Source organism: Ischnura elegans, chromosome 6, assembly GCF_921293095.1.
Source record: "Ischnura elegans chromosome 6, ioIscEleg1.1, whole genome shotgun sequence".
In the NCBI taxonomy this organism is placed as follows: Eukaryota; Metazoa; Arthropoda; class Insecta; order Odonata; family Coenagrionidae; genus Ischnura; species Ischnura elegans.
The window spans coordinates 117165672-117190935 of NC_060251.1; the positions used below are offsets into that span (position 1 = coordinate 117165672).

The 25264-nt window shown below is 38.2% G+C and overlaps 1 long non-coding RNA gene across 2 annotated transcripts; it reads right to left on the reverse strand.

Annotated features, from left to right (window-relative positions):
- Positions 1 to 2462: 2462 nt before the first annotated feature.
- LOC124160515 lies at positions 2463 to 6501 on the reverse strand. 2 transcript variants are annotated; one of them, XR_006865174.1, is made up of 3 exons: positions 6465 to 6501; positions 3144 to 3484; positions 2463 to 3009 (listed from the first exon to the last, which is right to left on the reverse strand). It is a non-coding gene; the product is annotated as an uncharacterized LOC124160515 (long non-coding RNA). The 2 variants fall into 2 exon arrangements; XR_006865173.1 differs by lacking the exon at positions 6465 to 6501 and adding an exon at positions 3653 to 3993.
- Positions 6502 to 25264: the final 18763 nt, after the last annotated feature.

A 25264-nucleotide genomic window follows, 5' to 3' on the forward strand; every position in this document is an offset into this window, starting at 1 on the left:
CACGAAGAAAACCAAGATCTTAGTATGCAGCAGAAGAGAAGAAGTCAAGACCAACATTAAAATAGGGAGGCAAAAACTGATAGAGGTGGATGAATTCTGTTATTTGGGAAGCAAGATAACTAGTGATGGGAGAAGCAAGAAAGAAATTATCAGCAGAATAGCCCAGGCGAAGAGAGCATTCCACCAAAAGAGTGACCTGCTTACAGCGGGAAACTTAAATATAGAAGTAAAGAAACAATTCATAAGAACCTACATCTGGAGTATGCTCCTATACGGAAGTGAGGCATGGACAATGACCGCAGCGGAGAAAGCAAGGATAGAGGCCTTTGAAATGTGGTGCTACAGAAGAATGATGAAAATCAAATGGATCGACCGAGTTAGTAACGAGGAAGTCCTAAGAAGGGTAGGAGAGAAGAGAAGCCTCATGAAAACCTTAATAAGAAGACGGAACAACCTTATAGGCCACATCTTGAGACATGATGGCCTGATGAAGACAATTGTCGAAGGACAGGTGGAAGGCAAGAATGGAAAAGGAAGACCTCGAACAAAATATATGGAACAAGTAAAGAGAGATGTGAAAGAGAAGAAATACGTAGGAGTGAAAAGATTAGCTGATAGGAGAACTGAGTGGAGAGCTGCGTCAAACCAATCCTAGGATTGTTGACCAGTGATGACGAAAGTAAAGACAATGCAATATATATTTTGTGCCCCCCCTTGAGTTTTTTCTCTTTCCCCTACTATATTCACGCAACATTCATGAGGTTCACAAGTCACGCGGCGTCAGCCAATAGAAATACGTTTGTCTTCGTGGACATGGCCGAAGCTCCTTTGCAGACTTTTAAAACTAATTATCTCAATTAAAAATTAAACTTGGGCTCTTATATTTCATGTATATGTTTTTCATTCATATATTTTTGGTTTTACATAAAGATAACAAATTTTTAATTATCAGAGTTCCCTACTATTATCTTCTAACTCTAGGGTTCTATCAAATTGATTTCAAATATGAGTGGATCTTATTATTTTATGAGAATTTTAATTACTATGAGTAGCAATAACACTCAACGGAGGTTTGACATAGCCGAAAATACATGAGGATACAACAACCCTCACTTCCCCTTATCATTTCTTCCCCATGAATGAATCTTTTTAGAAATGTGCTAATGTAGATAAAGTCATCATTTTAATAACTTAATTAGTGGTGTAAAAAAATTCATAACTAACTTTTTCTTGAACATCTGTATAGTCATCTGCTAAGATTACGTTAATTTTCAGGATTTCTCTTTTAGAAAGTGAAAAAAATGTTTGATAATTACAGATTCAAACCCTCCCAGAACTTTTCCGCAACAACCACACACAATGTAGACCAACTCAGCCACAGATCCTCGGCTATATACCATCGGCTAATCTAATTTCCGATTGGGCTTATATTTCTGGAGTTTGACTCCAGCTTCGGTAGCTAGGTCTCGTCGGCCTCTATGATCATTACATTGTAGCAACTCCCAGAAGGTTGCGGTGGGACATTGCTGCAATGCTGTGGCAACATACTTGGTTTACAGAGTATATAATTTGGTAAAAAAAATCTTTTAAATGGGTAATGTGGCCTTATATTAATGAGAGGCTGATACGATAGTGGAATATTTCACAAATATTGTTGACAGAGAATTGTTTGAAAGCATTTTTCCAAGTCTAGCAAATATGGAGAACATTTTTTGAAAAAAAATCTACCATCCCATCAATCACATTTGAACAAACAGAAACCAGCAGATGCTACAGAGATTTAGGTGTATGTACATTTAATTATGTTTTTGAGCATTGTACAAAAACTTACCATTAAATCATACTTTACAGTACACGCACATCTGGAGAAAGAATTTTTTTCAAATAGATTACTTAAAGGCAGTGTCATTACGGAGGGATGGTATAAAATCAGATTATTTAAGAGCAGTAAATATTAGATATTTACTAGAACTTGACATCCAAATTATCATTGGGTTTTATTATGGACATACATAGGCGGATCCAGGGGGGGGGCACGTGCCCCCCCCAGACCCTCAAAAATATGCAAGATTTTTAATACGGTCCCATTATCATTACCTTCGTTTTGTATTACGAGGTATCCTTGTGCCCCACCCAGAACAAAATCCTGGATACGGCCTTGCTTGTGCCCCTCCCAGAAAAAAATCCTGGATCCGCCCCTGTGGACATATCAGTCCATCAATACATTGGCATGATATTCTCATTAGGGGAAACAACAAATGACTAATTTGAAAAATATTCTCAATCAAAAACTAATGTAAGCATCAGCACAACATATTTTATAAGGAAAACTGTAGGTGCTCAAGCTAATAATTTTCTTCAGTATCAAGAGTAAACACATATCAATCGTAGACTTAGACTCGTCAGTAAATTCAATGCCTAGCACATAGAGCTAACGATAAGGGCACAAAGTCGACATGAGACCATCTGAGAACAAGATATATTTTTGGATATAAAATACAGTTTTACATTTAAAAATAAAGAAAAGTTTGGAATAACTCACATAGCCAACAATAGTGTAAGAAAATTTTCAAATCAAGGTTATCATAGTGAGAAGACAACCCATGAAAGTATTGGGTTATCTACAAATGAAATGGTGCCAACATTCCTGGAGGCAGTTGGGTTGCCCAAAAAACAGCCTAAAATACTCTAAAGTAAATTTGTTGTTACTTCATCTTGATTATTTTTTTCGGTGACTTGACGAGTAGGAGGCAGCGACCATTCCAATCTTTCTCCTAAGATTGCTTACAAATGAGATTTAGGATTCATTAGGAGAATCAGGAAATGCCAACATGACAGCCATTAATGGGTCCAGCCCACCAGATCCACCAATTTCCTTCAGATTGCATTGAAAGAAGCAATGATGGAAAGGAAAAATACAGCTTCTACAGGAGTATAGAGACAACTTAAAAATTCTTGGCAGTCTTCAAGATTTCTTCAGCAGTGGGGAGAATATGATTCTGCACTCACCTAGAGAGTATCCAAAAGAAAAGGATATAAAAAATAAATGATAGTTCTTGGATGGAATTATTGTAAAACGTAATAGAGGAACGATTCACCAAAATTGGATGAACCATTTCTACTGACAGGAAAACTATAATTACCATTCATGAAACACCCTTTCATGATGAATCATAGAATGCTTGGCTATTTAAGCCAAGTCTCTTCTGCAGTGACGCGATGAGTAGGACGAAGCAATGGTTCCAGTCTTTTGACTAAGCCTACTAGGAAATTGCATTTTGGATTTGCTCAGGAGCACAAAAAAATGCCAAAATTACAGCCAGCAAAGGGTCCAGGACACTAATTCCTTTTGGATTGCATCGAGAGAAGGAATGATTAAAAAAAATTTAGCTGCTTCTGGAGGGGAGATGGCTTCAACGATTCTGGAAGGGGTTGGTCCTTCAGAAGTGAGGAGGATAAGAATCTGCACACACCTGCAGAGTATCTAAAACAGCATGAGAGAAAAATTAAAAAAAGATATTATTATGATAGATTCCTTAAAAACTCTATAGAGGAATGGTGTACCAAAATTGATAGAACCATGAAAACTATTTCCCATCAAATCATCGACTCATTCTAGTATGTAGTTATTGCTACCAGAAACACTCCGTACCTGCTTTTCCATTTGTACATTTTAGACGCATGTATTCCATTTATATATGAGGTTTGCATGGCATTTCCTCGTATGAGTCTCAGCTTTCAGACGTTCCTCCATGTTGAGTTGTACATAGGTGACGACAGATTCTCCAGCCATCCTGCTGGCGCCTTCAGGTCAGAGGTAACAATCTATCTAAACCAGCATAAAGGGAACATGAACGCACCATGGAGAAGAAGCAGTTCCGCCTTTCCGCCGTCTTGGAGCACGTGTGGTCAGAACCCTGCCACATTGTGGATTTCGATAAGCTTAAATCCTGCATAATGAAAGCTGTTGCTATCCTAGGCTAATCCCCACAGCTATAAAGATAACTTAGCTTCCTGAGAACTGCAACAGAGAAGACGGCTACACATTAGCCAACACAAAAAAGGGTGGAAAAGGGTCTTCAAAATTAGTGACCAATCAGAGCCCACCTGAGATCCAACCAATCAGAGCCGTCCTATGCTCCCTAAAGTTCCTATATAAGATGGCAAAATTTATGCATCACTACTTCCGACCTGAAGATGACACCAGGATAACTGGAGAAACTGCCATGACCAACACAACGCGGAGGAATGCCCAAAAACCATGACTCATATGCATTAAATTTTTTCTGGAGGGAATAATGAACCCCTGAATAACCTGTTCCGTGAAACCTGTTACCAGAAATCAAGTCCTAGTAGCAGTACCATGTAAGTAGCAATTTTGTTACAGCTAGTACATCATGTTTATCTTTCAATAGAAAAATGATTTTGGATTCAACTCTTTCAACACATTTAGCAAGAAATTATGTGTCTCATTACAGAACATACCCCCATGAAAAAATTGTATAAACCTGTTTCAAAATTTTATACAATTTATGCAATTGCCATGGCAATGTATGTATAAGATTGTATAAAATTTTGAAACAGGTTTATACAATTTTTTCATAGGGTTAGGCATGTTTAGTCTGATGTACTGCAAGGAAATGAACAGGTGACAGGGCAGAACAGCAACGTAAATTATTAAGATGACCAAAAGTATTAGTGAAAGGCATGATAGGTCCATACCTATTATATCTGTTTACAGTAAATAAATTTTTACTTGCGTTAATTAAGTACTAGAGATAAAGTATATCTTTTTGCAAAATATTTTGTTCTGGTAATTGTTGCTTAAAAGGCAGTGATCATTCATAAATTAATGGTTGCTGAAGAAATTATTTCATATTAAGAGATGGTAATGGTTTGGTTCAATATTTTGAAGTACACCCCTGAGTGAAAGTAAAAAATTATTTGCTTGAATATTGAAGGAAATCGTGTACATTCTACTCTAACAAAAATAACATACAGTAACAGGCACCAGATGAAAATTATGAGAAGTAGGTATTAATACCACTGGGATCAACGGTTGATAAACCACCATGAACAATCTTTTTCTGTGCCCGACGGGAGCCAGGGATGGAGACTACTTGCGACTCATCATCTTCACCTTAACATTCAGAGGAAAAAAGCGGCAATTTCATTCACAAAAATCATTCTTGTTGGATGTACTATTGCAAGTAGGGGCAATCTTCATTGATTGAGGCATGAATACATCCAACTGGTTCACAGGCGTACAAGGCATTATCAATGAAGAAAATGGATCATTCCTCCAGATGTCTATCAATCAACACGAAAATATAATGGAGAAATAATATACCCTTGTTTTACATGAAAAAAAAACAGTTTGAATGTACAAAAACAAATACAAACAATTTTGAATGGATGATTTACAACAATAGGTACTTCTATTAAACATATTATGTATTTGGGACCTGAAATTGGGTATGGTGCTAATTAAAAAATAGAAGCAACAAATATGTAACAAAAATTAGATCCATAGATCCCACTGTAAACTAAGAGAAAAACGAAGAGAGAGCTTTAGAAGTAAGCTAACCTTGTAATGGTTGCTACGAGATAGAAGTGAAAGAAGGGAATAATATTCTCATTTGCAAATTCTATTCCTTCCATGATATTGTTACAGCTGAATTTGTATTTCTTTATAGTGTTCGCCAAATAGTAAAATTGTTCTACTTCCTCAAGTTTTGATGAATTACTTGTTTTGAGCCTAAGGTCTTATGCATGTTAAGTTTCTCAAAACAATATGACAAAGGTTGACATATTTATTTTATTTGTTTACATTGCCCCAAAAACAGCTCATTTAATGCCTTTTACAATGGGGGAAATAACATGAAACAATGACTTTCACACACAACCATGGCCAGGGCAACCTACCCAGGCAGGACTTGAACCCACGGCCTTCGGTTTGGCAGGCCCTTAAGACCCAGCTGCCACCGAGACTGTCTAAAGTTTTTAGAAGCTTTATTGTTGGTAATTTTTTGTTATGCTTCTTTGATTCCATCAAAATATTCCTGCATTAGTCAGTTTACTGAGTACATCAGGAACTGAAACATCTCTCCATGAATGCGTTGAGTGCTGAAGCAAAGGCTTAAGTTACTCTGGCGTGAGTTCAGCGTGCCGGCCGCGGCGGGGTAACATCCTCGCCTGCCAAACAAGAGGTTGCGGGTTCGGGTCCCACCTGGGTAGGTTTCCCCGGTCCAGGGCAAGGTCGTTTGTGTACGTTTAATAGTTACATTTGTTGAACACCCCGGTGTAAAATGGCCAATAAGAGCTGTATCTGGTGTGGTTTGAGAATAAAATAAAATAAAAAATAAAATAATATAGTCCCTGAGCCAGTGTATGGTTGTTGTGATGCTGTGATATAAAAAATGTGTGCCAAGAAAAAAAATAATTTGTGAAAACAAATCTCATACCATTTTTATGATGTGCTGGGGCAGGTGTCATTCCCCTAATTTCACATTGGGTCGAGTGGCCGCAGGTGTTATGGCTGAAAAAAAAAAACAATTTGCATGATATTCATTCCATGCAAGCTTAAAATGCATTGTGCATCATCTACCCTTACTTGCACATCTGTTATTGTTCCTCGTGTTTTTTATAAGTGGTACCATAAAATACTTGAGTAATTGAGACTTTAAATGAAGATAATGCCTTGGATAATAACGGGCACATTTGGGGAATGATTTTTGCATGAAATCAATTGTGATGATATTGTTATGGAGGCTTCCAGGGTGATTAAATTGGTGATTGCTTTTCAGGTTATTTCTGCATAGACTCATTTTTAGGCAGTTTCCGGCGCGTTCCAGTTCCCGTTCCAACACGTTCAAGAACCCGAAGACAGGATCTGAAACGCACCAGAACCTGAGCCAAAAAATGAGTCAATGCGGAACTAACCCAAAAAACAATCACCAATTGTAATGATGTTTTAACCTCAACATTTTTTATTTTTATGCATATCTTATGTGAAATAAAAAATGAAGATGTAGACACGAAATTTCCAGCATGTAAATATCAGTATGATTTTAAGGTGCATAAGGTAAGAAACCTTACTTTGTTAATAAATATGTGTGGGTAATATAACTTTATATTTACAGTACTTAAATCTCTGATCAAAAACTGTTAATCCAGGGAACAAATAATGTTATTCCTTCTTAGTGTTTCTCTCACATAACATATTATGCAACTAGACAAAGCACATAGTGATTTATGGTGCTGATATTCTCAAAGTTTGTAGAAATTTTAAATACAAAGACACATTTTCCAAAAATTAAGCAAAGATTTTATTTTTACCCTGCAATGGAGGACCCCTTGTGTAATGAGTGAAGGGCCTCTTGATCTTGCAATAGCGTAGCTATGTTTGGAGAAAATCATCTTGTGCCTAAAACATCAATTCCTTTTGACACTGGTCCTCCGGTCCAACCCATTGCATAAGCTCCTACATAAATGATGTTCCACAGTCAATATGCATACATATACATATATGTATACACATATGCTCAAGTGAAAAGAATTGAATAATGAAGATTCGAATTAGTATTATTAATGGGAAGTATGGATTACACTGGACGGCATGGAAATCGGCCCCGGCACTATTCCTGCTGATTCTGTGTAAAATGGCCTCCTTAATCCGAATATGAACTCCTTTTTCCCTGCCATTTTCGGGGCAGCTCCCATCTTCAATTTTTATCACTTTTCGGTCATTTGGAAGAATTGAAAGGACTATTTTTGCTTTTAAATTTTTCTAGGGGTTTTGAGGGGCGCAAAATTTTAAAACATGAATACTTATGATAAAGAGTTAGATTTGGGAGGAATTAGCCTACGTTAATTGCATAAAAACGCATTAAGAATGCTCAATTTTACCTATATTTCGCAAATTTTCACGTATTTTTTTAAATTCCTAGCTTCCATTTTACATCATCCTCCCCCAAATTAAAGAAATAGGTAACAGCAAGAAACAGCAGTAATAATAGAATGATCGTACGCTTTCCCGGCGTATAGAATTGTGGAAGGTACCTGAAGATGATGGACAACTCACCCATCGAAATGTTGGCCGAGATGGAGTTGGAGAACCTGACCCGGTGGAAATCCCCTGTAACCTCCAGCCGTAATAATAAAAATATGTTGGTGCATAGCATAGCAACAATAATTAAAATATTTAGCGATAGCTCGGGAGATTCACTTTACTACACGCAAAGCCTCGCATGCTCAGGCTTGGACGGCAAATCCTCTTGCTTTCGCAGCTGAAAAAGGAAAGAGGAAAATTAATTCTTTCAAATTCCACAAAAAATATAAGATTGAGTTTTTATATTCCAATTGGAGTTAGAAAGTATTCTTTCTCCTTAATCATAGAGTTCCACAAAGTACATATCAGCCTCCCAAATCAATTATGTATACTGAAGTTGCCATTATCTTCCCTCGGTATATCTCTAGCGATGACATGGATATTGGTCGACTCTTTCGGTGTTCTAGACAAGGATCCTTATTTTCCAAGTCGTTTAAATTGTGTAAAACAGGAGAAGTTGTTCTACTCCGGCATTTTTCAAGTGAATGTCAGTATGTGGGCATGAGTTGTGATTATTACCGCAATTTAATGTGTAATTATGCCACTCTCATATAAAAATCATCCTCATCGCTTCTGCTATGTTTGCGGTGAAATGACTTGAAAATTAAGCATTTCATTCTTAAAACTGCTTATACATTTTACTTTGGCTGCCAAGTTGGCTCGGTCAGCTCTAGAATTGGGCTCCAAGTGTTTGCTGCACCACTTGTTGCAGTAGTTGAACCAAATCTTTGGTATTTGGTCAAACTACTTTGACGTATGGCACCAGATAATGTGTAAATGGATGCCAATCTCTCTGTAATGGGCATAAAAATCTTTTCCTGAAGTATAAGACAGTCAACACTGAAATTACTTTTTACAGAAGATGAAGACTTGGTTTTTTACTTTAGTTAAATGCATAGAACTAGATGTTGGTAGAACTATAATGATGCCATGTGACCCAGAAAAATGGAGACCCAATTACTAATCCCCCCAAATCTATCTCCTTACCATAAATGATCATGTATTGGAACTTTGTACCTCTCAAAAACCTAATAAGATATATAAATGCCAAAGAGTCCTTTTCATTCCTCCAAATCATAACAAAATGATGAAAATTGGAGGAAGGACTTTCCCCCAAAAATGGTGGGAGATGGAGGAAAACAGATGTCATATTTAGATTCAGGAGGTCATTTTGCAGAAGAATCGGCAGGAATGGTATCAGGGCTCAAAAAAAAATTATTTTTTGCCGTCCAGTGTTATTTGATTAATTTTTAAGACAAAGGCATACCCAGGATCAAAAATAGGGGGGGGGGAAGTCATGGTCATTCAAGTTGTAACATTTTACATTTTATCATGGAAAAGGTGAATGAAACCAACATTTTAAGACAAATTATAACAGCACTTTAATAGTTTTTAAAATTATTTGCCTAAAAACATTTTAGTTACATGCCTTAAACTAATATTAAAGAATTGTCGAAAACTTTCGACTAAATCCAGTCTGATTTTGCTTAAAGACTTCAGCGATTTTTGATTCCATGGGGAGGGTGGCTACACCCTCCTGCCCCTCGCTGGGTACGCCCATGGTTTGAGAAGAAATTATCTCTCTTTAAATGATGACAATGGTTTGCTTCAATCAATGGTGCTGCGTGGGGGGGGTTTTGGGGGGCTAAAACCCCCCCAGAGCTCAGAGAAATATTTAAGTTTAACCCATTTTACTTAACTTAATTGATATTACTAATAGAATAGTATAAGGATTAATAAAATATCCCTTAGAAAGCCATAAAACTCACCATTTTGAACCATTCATCTTAAAATTCCGCAATTTATTAATATCGCACCTACCGCTTATCCTGGTGGGTATACCATACCCCCCACAAACCACGGTATTAGTTGCACCTAAACCCTCCCCAGCTGCATTCCTGGCTGCGCCCCTGGCTTCAATAAAGTTAACAATTAGCAATGAATACACCAAACCAGGGGCGCAGCTAGGAATTAAGGCTAGGGGGAGTTTCAGGCGCAACTAATACTGGGGTGCTTGGGGTATTGCATACCCACCAGGGTAAGCGGGAGGTGCAGAGGCCTTCCGCCGGAAAAAATTAAGATAAATGGTAAACAGTGTTCAAAATGGTCATTTTTACGGTCTTATGAGGTATATTTTTTTATTCTTCCAACTATTTTATAAGCAATATTAATGCAATTAAGTAAAATAGATTTAACTTAAAAATTTCTATGAGCTCCTGGGGGGGAGGGGGGGTTTATCCCCTTAAAACCCCCTCCTCGCTGCGCCACTGCACCAAACAATATCCTGACAACTTTGTTGGCCTTATTATCAACCTTAATTAGACATCTGATGGATATTGTGTGCTGTTTTGGCTTAGTACACCCCTGAATGTAAATGAAAGATGATGTGCTTGAATCTTGAAAGAAATTATTTACTACTCAACTATAAAAAACACAGAGCAACTGATGCCAAACGAAAATCATGAGAATTATAAATGCATGCCCCTGATCTATGGGTGATAATGCACCATGAACAATCTTCTTCTGTGCCAGACTGGAGCCTGGGACGAAGACTGCTTGCAACTGATAATCTCCAACTTAACTACACAGGGAAAATGCGACAAAGCCTTTCACAATATGTAATATGATAAATGCATCATTCCTCCTGGTGTCCATTACGAGAAAATGAAATGGAGAAATGAGATACTCTCCCTTTCATTCACTAATACAATTTGAGTGTACGTAAACAAATGAAAAAGTTTAAAATTGATGTTTTACAATGGTACTTCCATTTAAAAAATTATATTGAAAATGAAAATGCACATAATTCTAAGCACGTTAATATTTTTTTAAAATTAATGTGTAAGCATTTTTTATGGTTTAATTTTTGTTTTCCAATGCATAGGAATTGATCATATCATCATACCTGCATACCTGGCTACCTGCCTGGTACATGCAATGAGAAAAAAAGGATAACATATGCGTAATGTATCATTGAAATTCATCATACATCATGAATGCAATTAGGCAAATTAATTGGTCCAGTCAAGATTACCATATCAACCAAATTTTCAAATGGACAAATGAAAGGTCAAGTAGGCATCAGCTAAAACCAGCATGGTTGATAATCAATTATAATTCCATCTATAGGGTACATTTCAGTGGATCATGTTAATTCAATATAAGTTGATATTTTTATTTGTGATGGGTAACTTACTTTACTCTTTGTGGAATTTGCTGTAGTGCATTCACTGAGCAATTTTTGTTTGGGAATAGAGGCCATATTATTGGTATCCCATATTATTGACTTTTGAACTGCAGTTTTCCACGATAGACCTGATCCAGTGTCTAGAAAGATACAGTAGTTTTCTTGAGGTTATTCCTCTTCTGCTATTAATTTTATTTACTTGTTAATTCTTATGAATGAAATAATTCCCTAAGGATGTTTTCTTTATTAACTATCAATAACTAATATTTAATAATATCATCAGCAGAGTACGCCAAAATAAGCGATGACTATTAGATGGCTCTACATGTATTGGCTATCTCAAACACGGGTAGCAGAGAAGCTTATCAGTAAAACATTTAAGCAGAGCTGAGAAAGGGAGTTTTTTTCTTCTTTTTTCCCTGCCTTGTTCTCAGAGCTATTGCAGCATGTGACAGAGGTATAATTATAAGATCTATTCTATCTATATTATCTTAAGATTCCCAGAGAGTAAGCGATAGTTCCCTGCAAAAGGGGAAACATTTTTGGCATGACATTTTTACCACCGGCGTCATAATATTTTGGAAATTTGATCTAATGTACACCATGGAATTAAAAAATATGAAAAAAAGTCATATATCCTCTTGGTTTCTTTCAAGGGGATGGATAATTACTTGCTTTTTCCATCAGAAGATGTAAATGCTCCTTATTGTATTCTTTTTGTAATTACTTTGGTACCAAACCATCACAACTTTGCATGGGTGTACCCAGAATCAATGGTCATTCATGTCGTAACTATTTTGCAGAGAAAAGGCTAATGAAACCAAAATTTTAAGGAAATTATGACAGCAATTTATAAGTTTTTATAATTATTTGCTTGAAAGAATAATGATATTTATTTTAGTTCCATGTCTTCTACTAATATTATTTTTCTTCTAAAGGAAAATTTGTTAAAAGGTAGTTGCCCCCCCTGCCCTCCGCTGGGTACGCCCATGCAACATAAAAATTCTCGTTCTAAGGAAGGAACTATGTTAGGACTGAGATTGAAAAGCTGAATGGGTCCATCTGTGATGAAAATATACCTTATGTATTTCTTTGATTCCATCAACATAGTACTGGATTAGTTAATCAGTTGATTACATATTCAAATGCCTGTGCTTGAATACGTTGAGTGCTGATGCAAAGGCTTGAGTTAATCAGGAGTGAGTTCAAAATTATAGTCCCTGAGCCAGTTTATGGTGCTGGAATATGGAATATATATATGTATGTGGAAAAATGATAATATGAACAAATCTCATACCATTTTGATCATGTGCTGCAGGCCTGGGGCAGGTGTCATTCCCTTAATTTTGCAGTGGGATGAGTGGCCAGGTGTTATGGCTGGAAAAAATAATAATTTAAATGATATTCATCATGAGCCAGCTGAAGGTGAATATTGGATAATCTGCTCTACTTATAACATATGCTATTGCTCCTGGTTATTTTTTTTCAAGTAGAATGATAAAATGCATGTGATATTGGCCTTTAAATGATGATAATATATACCCTTGGAAATTGATAGGCACTTCGTGCAGGAACTGTGTAACCGCAAGGCAAGATAGGCACATGCCCAGGGGCCACGCAGTGAATGGGGCAAAGCCTTCTGTTAGGCAATGATCTATGCTGGTGGGACCTTGCAGGGCACTGCCGTGAGCAGGATTATTAATTACCCCACATAATCACAGTAAACAGCATTACGGAACCCACATAATACTACTGTGTGGGTTCCGTCTGCCTGCAGTTGCCCTCTTTGATAGGGCTTTAAATGTTCTAAGTTAGGATTAAAGCAGAATGCATGCCAAATTAAATATTGAGAAATAAACCGGGATATTTAGAAATAATGTCGTCTCTTTGTCGCATGCCCTTTCACTTTGCTCTTTCTTATGCTGGTCGATGCCCTTTAGTCAGTACAAGTGTGAGAGGGGAGGGGAGGAGGCAAAAGAAGTTGGTTACACTGTTCAATTGGGTTGGTATGATCCATATTGTAATAGCTGAAAGTCCGTATCTCAGCCTTGTAGCACTCTATAAGAGAGGGATGAATACTTTTTGTTGGAAATAAGCTGCAACAATTACGGATGAAATGAGTGCAAGGTTCTTTTACCTCTGGGTGGTTGGCCGCCCATGCAGCAGGGAGTTAGCCTAGGTGTTATGGCCCTGAAATAGTGAATACAGATAATTGGAGATAAACCTCATTTATTGATTTAAGTTAAAACTCTATCATATCTTACCATTAAAGAAAATGTCACTCAAAAACTAATAATGTGTGCGTTGACTAAAATTACGTCTGTCATCAATGATATTCATAAGCTGTTCACAGAAATATGTTCTTGCCATTAAAAATATGTATGGTGTTTCTTAAAATTTTCTTTTTTTTATAATCTTGCTTTGGAATTGTGTAAGTGACAATTACATATAGGTCAGAATTAGCTATCAGCTCCACCACAGGAATAAATTATTCCACCGTGAGGTACTATCGACTTTCAATACATAATATGTATGTAGAGACCCACACATCACATTTTACTATGGAGGGGACATCAGTAAAACTTGGAGGGTTGGCACCCGAGACAAATTGCATCCTTTGCTTTTGCAGCCAGCTAGGTTTATCTGAGATGTAATTGGACTTGTGAAATTAGAATCAAACTCCAGGAGCAAAAGCCTACGCAGAAAGAATGCACTGAGGCAATTAACTTCCACTTACATGTTAGGCCTTTGTAGGGTTTTCTTTTGGGATCTGTGGTGAAGTTTTCTGTTGTGTAAAATTGGACTGCTGGATGCCTACAATTTATTTATCAGTGCATGGGAATGAGTGTAAATTAATTAATTATGAAATAATTTGATTTAAATCCTGTTACCTATTCTAAGAGTGGTAAGTGTTATCAAAATTAAATTTTCTATGAAATAAACTTCATCTGAATGAATTTTATGCTTATAATCAGTCAAAGAGCAATCGTCACAGCTGTGGAAAGTGGATTAAATATCTTGGGCAAGGCCCTTATGTCTTGGGATTCCCTTAACCTATTTGGAAAGTTCAGAAGCGTAATATCATTCATATTAGAACGGTGGAGGAGATACATCATGTTTTCAGAGGGAGGTCTTTCCTTAACACGTTCACTGCGGAGCACGTCTATCGACGTGGTCGTGATCTTCTGCCAGCGGCGGAACACGTCGATCGACGTGCTCAGTCATTTTCGTAAGATATGGCTTCTAATTGTATTATTTCTATATATACCGACATGTCCTTTATTCTTCTTCTTTTTTATGGTCCAGGCATCATATATTCGGAGCCGTTTCAAGATGCCTTTCTTAGATTGAAAGTTATGTTTATCATTATCTTGAGTTACTTTTATCATTTTCCTATGGTCTCCTTTCAGATTAAATATAAGCATTTTGCGAGGAACTTGGCGCTTCGCATATTTTCTTTACCCTAAAATCCGTAATAAACCTTATAAATGAAATATAATGCAATTTTTATTTATATTAACGAACATTTCATACCGTGTGGTATGCTGATACATAAATAATAAACATTGATGCTCTTAGAGACAACGGCACATCTTTTTTTGCCATCATTAGTATATAGTGGAGGTTTTTTCTCAGATGTAGTTGAGACAGCTATGTTATGAGTGCTAAAGAACCCATTGGTACACTATGAATACTAAGTGGAAACTTCGTTAGAAATAATTCTACCGTGATGAAGAAGCAATGTTGCCGAAAATATATTCAGACCTGAAACGGAAAGATGAGTATATGGAGACTGGACGTCGGTATAAATACGCTGTAATTGATATTTCTGGAACTGGATACCATTACGTCATAGAGGAAACATTTGATGGTGTCACATTCTGTGTTGTAATCAGAAAACTACACGACAGATTCAACATTTTGCTACATTAGCTGTGCTTCTGACCTACTACTCGGTGAGCAACAACTCAGAAGCAATGTACTACCAAGTGACGGCACGGTTGAAAATTATCCTGAAGATATAACATTCGATAACGCAGAACAGACGTGAACGTGGAGGAGAGACGTTCTGATATCGGGGAGTGCAATTTTAGCTCCAGTACATTTGGTCAGTGGTATCCACAATGGGGAAAAGAAGACGTCAAGTAGAAATATCTCCTCAATGTCTAGCTAAGTTTTTTCCTATTTTAATAGTTTGTGTACAGTGCTTATTCTCAAAAGCGAATTTTCTATTTAGAGGAATCATCGAAACAAAAATTAAAAAAAATAAGGATTGCCAAAAACAAATTGTCATCCACTCCTGAAGTGCAATCAACTCCAGGTAATTATTGCTTTATTCCTTCGTCAGTTTGAGATCACTCGGAAACACTTAGCAAACGATTAGTTCTTTCACTCTTTGCATTAACGTTTTAGGCTCTGATCCGTCGTTGGATCCTGTTTCTATAAACAAAGAGTCTCCAGCTGGTCCTTCAAATGCCTCTTTATCAATACTAGGTAAGAAAATGAAACATTTTTCAAAAATTGATGACAAAGTATCTGCCTGCTAAAATTTGCACCTCCTGTGTATTTTTTATTTATATAATATATTTTATTCTGTCAACGAATGTAGGTATGCCTTCAACCATTGCAATTTCGGTATACACAGATAGAAATTTACCAGAAAAAGAAATTGAAGTGATCCTAGAAGATGATATTTCAGAGGACAGTGATGACAGCTTTCTTCTGAGTAGCGACGATATGGAGGATGATGGTAGCAGGGGCGGATCCAGGATTTTGTTCTGGGTGGGGCATAACGATTCCTCGTAATACAAAACGAACGCAATCATAATGGGACCGTATTAAAAATCTCGCATATTTTTGAGTGCCCCCTGGATCCGCCTATGGATGGTAGCACCGAATCCGAAGACTGCGTGTATCCAGAGGATGATGACGCTTTCGAAGATTCATCCATAGGTATGTGTGATAGCTCCTCAAGTTCCCTAACCCATGGCTCAACTGTGACTCCGGGTTTGCCTATCCACGCGCGCCGCACTGACCACACTTGGTCTATGGAAACACCCGCATTGCCGGAAATGACTTTCACTGGACAGAGAAATTTGAAAGTGAAACCAAATGGAGACACCCAACAGGATTTTTTTCGTCTGCTTTTTACTGACCAAATAGTAGAAAAAATTATTCAAGAAACAAATAATAACGCGGACCGTTTCTTGAAAGAGAGGCTATCTCCTTGCGCACGCATAGGATGCTGGAAACCTGTCACAAAGGATGAGTTTTACGTGTTTATGGGGCTACCACTGCACATTGGACTGATCCAAATATCCCAGATTCAGGATAAATGGCGGAAAGACAAGTTTTATAACATCCCTTTCTTTCCTTCACACATGTCTCGGGACAGGTTTCAAATAATTTTAAGAATATTACATTTTGCACCTGCCGAAGGGACACAAAAACCACGTTTATGTGACCGCCTTCAGAAAATAAGGCCGCTGTTAAATCATTTTGATGACATAATGGATGAAATATATTACCCTTCCCGAGAATTGAGTATTGACGAGTCTATGATTTTATGGAGGGGGCGACTGTCTTTCAGGCAGTACATCAAAGGAAAAAAAACATAAGTTCGGTGTAAAGCTATACATGCTGGCTGAACCCACTGGCCTAGTCACAAAAATTTTCGTTTACACTGGAGCCGGGGAAAACTCCGAGGGAGGACTTGGGCACGCGGGCTGTGTTGTTCATAAACTTTTGCAGGCATATGGAGGAGTAGGACACTGTATTTATGGACAACTACTTCACCAGTGTGGACATTGTTGCAAGTTCAGCAGCATATAAAATTTTGTGCACTGGCACGTTGAGGAGTAATCGGAAATGTAATCCCGCAGAAGTTACTGGGAAAAAAATAAACAATGGAGAAGTGGTGGAAATGTGGTCGGACGACGGGGTTTGTGTGCTAAAATGGAAGGACAAAAGGGAGGTGGCAATGATTAGTACACAGCACTCGGGAAAGTTGGTGAATTGTGTCAGCAAAAGAAAAATTGAAAGTTGGGTTCCAGAAGCGGTGAGGGAATATAATAAATTCATGGGTGGTGTTAGATCAACTCTTGTCCTACCACATAACCTCAAAAAAGACACTGCGTTGGTATAAAAAGGTTGCTCTCCATATTGTGCAAATAATGTTACTAAACAGCTTTCAGCTGTACAAAATTTATTCAAAGGGAGAGAAAATGAGTCTACAGAGTTATAGACTCAGTATTATAGGAAAACTTGTCAGTTTTGGCCGGACTCAGGAAAATGTCATAGTTTCCCAAATAAATACCCAACCACTAGAGATGCACTTTCCCAAGTTCAACCCCATGACAACTAAAGGGGATAGAAGGAAACAAAAAACTGCCGGGTGCATATAAAAAAAGGAAAACGCCAGCAAACTATATACCACTGCCCTGATTGCGCAGAAAATCCTCCTCTTTGCCTAGAAAAGTGCTTCAAAGTGTTTCATGGAAGGATGGATTAAATTACGTGCATCATGCTTGGAGGATATGTTTCAGATTTGTTTGTTTATGTGAGTGTTTTTATCATATTCCTGTATATTTACTGACGATCTCTTTTTTAATGGTCATAAAACCTGATAAACAATTTGTAAAAGTCCTTCAATTTTTATTACTTTATTAGCTAAGAATGCAAATTGTTAATCTAAATCCGAGATAAATACATATTATCCTAAAAATTAAACTTTTACCAATTTATTACTGTATTTTCAACATAGAGGAGTGCATAAATGGTATTATACCTCTACTCTTTTCCACCACTCTTCAAGAACCGTCGAGTGAATAACCATTCAAGTGGGGAGTATAAAAGATCTAAAGGTCTAAGATTGGTTTCCAAGGTAAGTATAATGAGACTAGGCATAAAAAGTACCTAATACCGGTATTTACCTAAAATATGTGCAGAAGATCAACATCAAAATGTGTATTCCCCCAAGCTATGGTGAACGTCCAAAAATGTTTTGTGTAAAAAATGTACGATAAAAAAGAACGTCAGATGGGATTCCGAGTTCAAATATTCAGTAAATGGTACGAAGCTAGTAATTCAATACAAATTAACTATCTAATTGTTTAAATAATCCATATATAGCGTCTAAATAAGATGCATTTAAGCATTAGTGAATTCACAACACCATGTGATGCGGGTTGCATAACCACGGACCATCGTCAACGGCGGACCACGTCGATCGACGTGGAAAATAAATTATCTAATTTTACCGAAAAAAAATTGAAAATTTTAGTTTGGCGATACTGGCTGTTCTTTACATCCAATTTCAGACCTGTTGGCGAGAAAAAAAATTTCCGCATTTGTGGATCATACGGCACCTGAATAGTCGCAGTCAAAGTGTTAAATTCACCCCTGAGTGATCAAATTCAATCCTGTTGGAATTGAAAGGTAATAGAAATCTCCCTAGTGTATGTTTACTATGAGAATTCTGCACACATTAACAGTAGTAAATTTATGTTTACACCGTAGATCTGGGGACTTACTCTGCAGTCAAAAGAGGGTTTTTTAAGATTTAGGAAAATTTGAGATTTTCAATCCTTAAAAACATTGGCTTTGAGGTTATTTTTTGAGTAAAAAAAAAAGACACTTATAAGCCTATGAGTGCCAAAGCCTGTAAAATGGGTGCCAAGTTTAAAACTAATTTGTATATTAAATCGTTATAGTAGGTAAATTTAGCAGGAAAGATAACTAAATAATTTCGTAGAAAGAGGTAACTTCCAAAAGTTTTGATTTTATCTAGTGTATGTGTCGACCCAATGGGTGGCGGGCTATGGTCACATTAGATCCAAAATATATCCACCATTGCAACAAGGGAGAAAAATAGGTAGCCTAAAAGCAATCTGAATAATAAAATTTTCTGTAAATATTTGGGGGAGGGTTCCTGACCCATATGTGACCCCCTCTTTCACTTACCTCATGAGGTGGGACCTCCGACTTCACCATGGGCCATGGGGGGTGATGTTTTCACCGGTCGCCTCCAGGACCAACCCGTGGGGGTCTCAGCTCCAGGAGGTCTAAATGTATTTGTTGATGTGCTATGATCGCCTCCAACTGGTCAATCTCAGCTATCAGATCTTCTATGTCTCTCCTCAATATCTCCATTTCTTCGTGCATTTTCCGGTGGAGGCGATCGTTTGGATCGTCCTGCACCTGACTACTCCCACCTGGCTGGGCCATCATCATGATCTTCTTCCAACAGAGGAGGTGAGGCGGGCGAAGGTGATGGGTCCAGGGGCACAGGGGACGTGGGAGGGGATGGTGTTGTATCCACTGCCTCCGCCCCCGGAGTCACTGTCTCCTCCGGGGGCACAGGGGGCGTGGCTGTTGATGGTGTTGTATCCACTGCCTCCGTCCCCGGAGTCACTGTCTCCTCCGGGGGCACAGGGGACGTGGCTGTTGATGGTTCACTTGTATCCACTGCTTCCGACCCCGGAGTCACTGTCTCCTCCGGGGGCACAGGGGACGTACGTGGCTGTTGATGGTGTTGTATCCACTGCTTCCGCCCCCGGAGTCACCGTCTCCTCCGGGCAAGGGCCCACGGCGGCCGGGTCCACCTCCTCATCCCGACGCGTCCTTCTTCGGCAGCAACATATCACGGAGAGGAAAGAAAATCAGATACCTAAATTATAAGGTTGGAGGACGATTATTCACAAAATGTTAAGCATGGCTTTCTGATTTTTATTTGAACCAAGATTACTGATTACGTTTCAGTCGAAAACGAACCAATTTTTAAGTACAGAGATGTACGCTAAGTAGTACTTTTGTAGGCTAAATAACGCACTTGTGTCTTTACTACTGTGAAGCATTTATTCTCACTTCGAAGTACAGACTAGTGATGGGTCGATCATGAACGATTCGATCAAAAAGATTGAATCACTAGGTGAATCAAATGACTCATGATTCATTTCGTTAAGCAAGTCGATCATCAATCATCAATCACTCCGACTTCCGGTTTCATATCAATCATCTCGGTTTCCGGTTTGATTCAAAATTTGGAACGACCGATGCTTAATCTCTTTTCGTCAGGGCAGAAATAGTTGTGATAAAATTAAATACTATGTTATGAAGAACTGAATACTTGTGTAATCTTTTTCTTAAATGTTTTCCAGCAGTTATCAGTATTAATAACACCAATACACGTAAAAGGAAAATATTAAGATGACTCCTGTAGGAGAACGTTAAGAAGTAAAAGTTAAAGCTGGTTATATTTTATTGTGCCGTTCATAAAATTATCCTGCAGATCAGATTCATGCATAGTGTGTGGTGTATTTTGTGTTATATTTTGATCAACTATAGTTAGAAATTATTTTATTAGTGTTAAGAAACTGTGGCAGTTTCGCCTTCCCAAATATTTTCATGACACTGCTTCCTTCATTTTTGCAATCTAACTTACTCATCTAGGAATTCACAATTAAAATAGTATATGAAATGATAATATGGATAGCAATCAGCGTTACCAATGCTCTTCGCAGATGAGGCAGTATTTATTCGATTATTCAAAGTGATTTATTACATCCATTGATTGAGTCTTTTCGATCATGATTCCTTTTGAGTCTTTTCAATCATGACTCCTTTGAGTCTTTTCGATCATAGTGATTGAATCTTGATTTGAGTCTTTTCGATCATAGTGATTGAATCAATTGATTGAATCACTTATGTGACTCGAGTCAAAATGATTGAATCACTAAAATGATCGACTTCGCCCATCACTAGTACAGACTGAACTGGCTGAATCATTGTTGGCCGAGATGGCTTGTTTACATAGTAACGGCGAATGCGAGCGCCGCGCTGGAAGTTCTTGGAACATTCCAGATTTTCTCCACTGCGTGTTGTGGCGGATATTGTGCCACAGAGACTTTGAGGCGAGCGATCCGTATAGCCATGAGCGTGGCCATGAGTTTGCCCTGTTGCTAGATGCTTTGGATGCATTGCGATCTCAGAAGACAAAGCATTCCAAGTCATGTGCTTCCAGCAACAGGGCATCTGGTAAGGTTCTCAAGTCTCCTCTATTGCTCCAATTGTGCGAAAAATCCAATGAGAAAAAGACCGTTCACCTTGACCGGGTTTCGAGCCAGGATCTCCCGATTTCCGGTCCAGTGCTTTAGCCGGTTGAGCTACCGACGTAATCTGATTAAAAATGTTTATATTAATGTTTATGTTACGGATGCTTCAATACCTATATTTACATGGAGATGAGTATTGTTGTTGTTGTTGATCTTGTTAATAAATTCAGTAGTATGAAATGGTGATCGGTGCGAGAGATATGTTTTTATTTACCGACCATCAGTCACAACACGACGTGTTATTCCCACTTTTGGATATTTGTTTACTCTGCTGGTATGGACTGCGCTGAGCATTCGATATGCCACAAGCAGTCCAAATCGTCCGCACAGGGACTTGCCCTCTGACTGAAGCGCTTTGCGCAGGATTTGGTCTGCTTGTGATTTCATATATTCTAAGGAGCCTTTGTCCGCCTTTGTCCACAAATATCCACGGAGTAGAATGATGCCTCAGTAAACATAATTGACCAACGCATTCGTTCGGAAATCCTGCTTCTCATCCCATCCGAAGCGAATGATTTTTTTCTCCGTGGATTTTTCGCACAATTTTTGTATTGCGAGAGACTCCCATGAAGTTATCGCCGTGTTAGTCCTCGATCACGTAATCTCTCTGGTACCCTTGGGATGCAAAGTACCTAACTGCGTCACCTGTGAATCAGACTTATGACTATTCCAGGCTATATTAAATTATCTAAAATATAAAATTTATTCCTCTCACCATGTTATTTATAAAAATAATAGAATAAATTTATAAGTACCGTGCTGATAAATTTATTGTTCCCCTAGAGAGGGGCCAAATGCAAATTTAAAATTATTTATATAAGTTATTCAAGCTATATTGTCTCGTACAGTATCATGACTTTATTTTGAAATGATTGGGAAGGTGTTTGCTGAGGAATGTTTTAGCTACACCTCTCTTCGACCGGAGAAAAATTCCACGCAAACGTTCCAAAATTGATCTCGCATCGATCACTTAAAGGACATGTTCGATTGATAATAAAATACATCTTCATGTCCTCCTCTCTTCGTATTTCGACTTTGAAGACAGAATTCAATGTAGCGGAGTTGCCAGAGGCCTACCGGAAATAAAATCGATTAAATAATGTTCGACTACGGTAAATTTCCGTGAGGAAAATAGACACTTGGAAATGACACCTTCTTACGTGGCACTAGTAATTTAATCCTTAAGTAAATCGTCCCGAAAACCAAGTAAATGCCTTCGACGTAAAACAATTTTTAAAGAACAGACCAGAGTTGCTAAGCAGCTCTTCTTGTAGGATGTATTTTTATCAAAAACTGAAAAAAATACTCATTCTCAAAGGCGTATTTCACGGAATTATAATGTTCAGAAGTTGTTCTGGTACTTATGCAGTGCGTTTCCCATTTTTTTACCCTTGTATTTTCGCAAATGTTGATACAATATCTTCTTCTCTTTAAAGCACTGGTTGCAGTGTAAATTATGCATCCTTAGCAAACGAGCGGCTATCGGCTTCTGAGAGCATTGTTGTGAGGTAATGCATAGGAATGCATAGGAGGTAATGCATTTTTATTCACAGCATTTCATCACGAATTTACTTTTAGGGCATAGAATTAATGAAGTGCTGTATTCTAAAGTTAGTGTATGTATTTTCCCTTCACCATTCTACATGAGGTGGCGGTGGTAGACAAGACCAGATTTTTTCCTTTATACTGCATTTGGGTAAAAATGCCACGGATTAGATTAATTTATTTCTATCCTTGTTGATTTAGCGTAATTTATTTTGTGCGCTGCATATTCGGCTTCAACTATTTACCAACTTTTAATTTATTTGTCCATACCCTTAATTTAGTTTACAATTTAAATAGCCTAAGTAATATTTATAACTCGGAAGAAAAAAAACATGGAAAATTAGGTGTTTAACAATTTAAATTACGCATGCATATTATTTGGTTTTAGAAATCCCAGTTTAGACGAATGTTAATTGTCAATTTTATACTCATTTGAAAAAGGCCAGATTGCGGCCATGCTATGCCGCTTCACGTGACGTCACAAGGTCCAAGATGCTATACGAGCAGTCAGGAGTTTTACATCGTCTGAGATTACCAATGCATGCATGAGGCACGGAGCCCAGAGAAACATCTCTTAATTATCACATATTAAAATTGCCGATGTTTGGAAAGTCTCCTTCGCTTGATAGGATATTAATAATACTTATATAACCCAAGCGATACCTGCTAGCAGGGTACTGTGCTACCTGCTAGCAGCCTTGTCGCTGCGGCGTTCATAGCCTCGTGCCAAAGCGGACTCAAACGACGGCAGCCGGATCCAGAATGAAGTCACTCGGGCTTTTCCCAGGATTCATGCTTTCCCGACGCGTTTTCACTTTTCTTTTAATCGCTAAAAATGGATATAATCATTTAAAATTTTCAAACATGAAATACGTACTCCAGGGGTAATAGTCTTTCGATTTAGGCAATTGAAAAAAATGGGAAACCTTCCTAATATTACCAAACTTAGGGCATATTCTACACGCTTTTGGTATGTTACAATGCAGTAGTAGATCCAGAGAGGGGGCTGTGGGGGGATTTAGCCCCAACCCCCTTGGGTATCCAATTTACTCTAGATAGAATAGTAATCTCAGCCCTCTCCCCCCTCGTCCCTATCCTGCATTCGCCACTCATGGTTAACAGGACTGTAATGAAGTAATCTGGAACCCACTGAAATTCAGGTATTTCACGAAGTAAGCAGTGTTTATTTCCCCCGAAAAAGGAATTAATAAAGTTTACTCCCGTTATCTATCCATAAAATATCAGCATGGCTATGATGATGAATTAATGGATCGCCCAGGTAAGTAATGAGGTGAAAAGTGCTGACATTGAGAATAGTGGGAGAAAAGTTAAACCTCCAGAAGAGGATGGGACAACTTAGTTGAATCTGAATCTCGTAAAATAACTAATGTTGCCGAAAAACAACTAATGCCGACAATTTCCAGGTTTGGCCTCTTCATTGTAAAGCGCACAAGCGACCGTACAGTCAGGTGATTCAAGAGCAATAACTCCCCCCATGCTGCAAGACACGATGCCTTCTATATACACGATTCGGTGTCGCTCTCGCAGTTCCGCGTCCCCGGCGCGGCGCCCGCTGCCTTTCCGGGGTTGTAGTTAAATGGGGCCTCCTCGTGAACCCCATCTATCTCTCCTTCTGAATAAAAATGCCGAATAAAAACAGGGAAGGGGAAACGGGTCTAAGGGGTCTTTGAGGATCGCGCAAGTCGTCCGTATCTCGTCCTGACTGATTCCGTCTCCGGTGGCTCTCCGATGTGGTCTCGAACATTGACTCGTAATCAACCCAGAGGACTCGGCTGCCGTTCTTCTAAGGTTAGCGCCACCCGAGTCCGTGTCGTAAGGTCAGTGCCGCATCGCACTCAAAGTTTTGAAATTTTTTTATTTTTGGGTGTTTTTCGGACAAAAGTGAAGATGATGTCACTCTCGGATTATTCCATCACTTTTTGCATCCTACTACGACTCTTTATACGTTTTACGGGAATCGCCTCATATTTATTTCATTTTTGCCCTTTGGTCCCCGAGATATCGCACCGAGAGTGAGCGCGCGCCACCCCAGTCAGACATTTAGAGTGGCACGCGGGTTGCATACTCTCAATATTTGTTGACCATTCTCGTTCGTCGTAAAAGCATAAAATTCTTTTGGTAAACTTTAAACTTCGTCAATATAACCTTGAAAGCTGTATTTATCACTGTTTATACTATAACAATGTCCATGCCTCACTTCCATATAAGAGCATAAATCAAATGTAGGTTGTTACAAATTGTTTCCTTGCGTCCACATTTAAGTTTCTCGCTGTAAGCAGGTCTATCTTT